The 1,440-nt window shown below is 53.5% G+C and overlaps 1 long non-coding RNA gene across 1 annotated transcript in view; it reads left to right on the top strand.

Annotated features, from left to right (window-relative positions):
• Positions 1-546, top strand: part of LOC107110691 — a 4,717-nt gene extending 4,171 nt beyond the window's left edge. The window contains exon 3 of the long non-coding RNA XR_001482530.1: positions 423-546. This is a non-coding gene — a long non-coding RNA (uncharacterized LOC107110691). The remainder of the gene's footprint in view (positions 1-422) is intronic.
• The last annotated feature ends 894 nt before the right edge of the window (positions 547-1,440 follow it).

Consider the following 1,440-nt stretch of genomic DNA (forward strand, 5'->3'; position numbering starts at 1 on the left):
TGTCACACAGTGGCCAAAAACACCAGGTGCCATCAGGAGGTCCACCAGCAGGGCCATAAAAACAGAAGAGAAGCCATGTTGAATCAGGCCAGTGGCCCATCCAGTCCAACACTCTGTGTCACATGGTGGCCAAAACGTTGGTGCCATCAGGATGTCCAGCAGCGGGGCCATAAAAACAGAAGAGAAGCCATGTTGGATCAGGCCAGTGGCCCATCCAGTCCAACACTCTGTGTCACACAGCAGCCAAAACCCAGGTGCCATCAGGAGGTCCACCAGTGGGGCCAGATGTGAAAGACTTCTACCTGTGACCCTGGAGAGCTGCTGCCAGTCTGAGCAGACAATTCGGACCTTGACGGGCTGATGGGCTGATTCGGTATAAAGTACCTCTGTGTGTGTTCAAGTGTTTGCTCCCTTTCTTGCAGTTCCACAAGGAGAGGTTTAAGATCGACATGCCCCACCGCTTTAAAGTCTACAACTACAAGAGCCCGACCTTCTGTGACCACTGCGGCACGCTGCTCTGGGGCCTCGCGAGGCAGGGCTTGAAATGCGACGGTGAGTCGAGGGGCCGAGTGGGGCTGGGGGGGGCTGCAGAATGAGGCCTCTTCTCCACCACCCCCCTGCCCAGGATGATGGCGGTTGGTACCCATAAGCAGGCCCGTAGCCAGGATTTTGTGGCTTGTGGTGCAAAAAAGTTTCTGGGAGGGCTGAAAGTCCGCAGTGCAGAAAGAAAAGCCGTTTAGCCAACAGAAAGCTGTGACCAGGATAGATTTCTAAATTGCAAGCTGTCGACCACTTTAGAGGACGGTTCTCAGCGGCTGCAAGTTAATCACTCCTGCCAGTCGAAGAAACAATTCTGAGAACAAGCTGGCAGGTGAGGTTGATGACTTCTATCGTCAAGAAAGCTAACACTTAAGCAGAAAAACTCTCTTAAAGGAGACCAGTGTCTTGACACAGAGTCAGAAGGGATCCTGGAGGTCACCCACTCCAACCCCCTCACTCAATGTGGGAATCAGTCAACTGCAGCACCCCACTCCGCTTAAAGGAGTGCAAGCCTTTTAAAAATGTCTAAAAACGATTGAAAAAAGCATTTACAGGAGAAATTCTTGTGGGGGGGCTGTGTCTTTAAGAAAGGGGGCAGAGCCCCCCCAAAAGCCCCACTGTAGCGACGGTCCTGCCCATAAGAGAAATAGCACAATCTGGAGTCCCTCCTTCTGTTGTGTGCATGTCTGCCTCCCCTTCTCTCTCCTTCCCTTCTCTCTCTCCTCCTTGTTCCTTGAGGATCAGGACTGCCGCTCCTGTTGGCAGTCAGGTTGCCCACTCAGGGTTTGGAAACACTTGGAGATTCAGGGGGTGGAGCCTGAGGAGGGTGGGGTTTGAGAGGGGAGGGACTTCAATGGGCTGGGGTCATTTCCTGCAGGAGCACACAGGAGCAGAGCTCCG

This window comes from Gekko japonicus, unplaced genomic scaffold (assembly GCF_001447785.1).
Source record: "Gekko japonicus isolate JY-2015 unplaced genomic scaffold, Gekko_japonicus_V1.1 scaffold5050, whole genome shotgun sequence".
NCBI lineage: Eukaryota > Metazoa > Chordata > Lepidosauria > Squamata > Gekkonidae > Gekko > Gekko japonicus.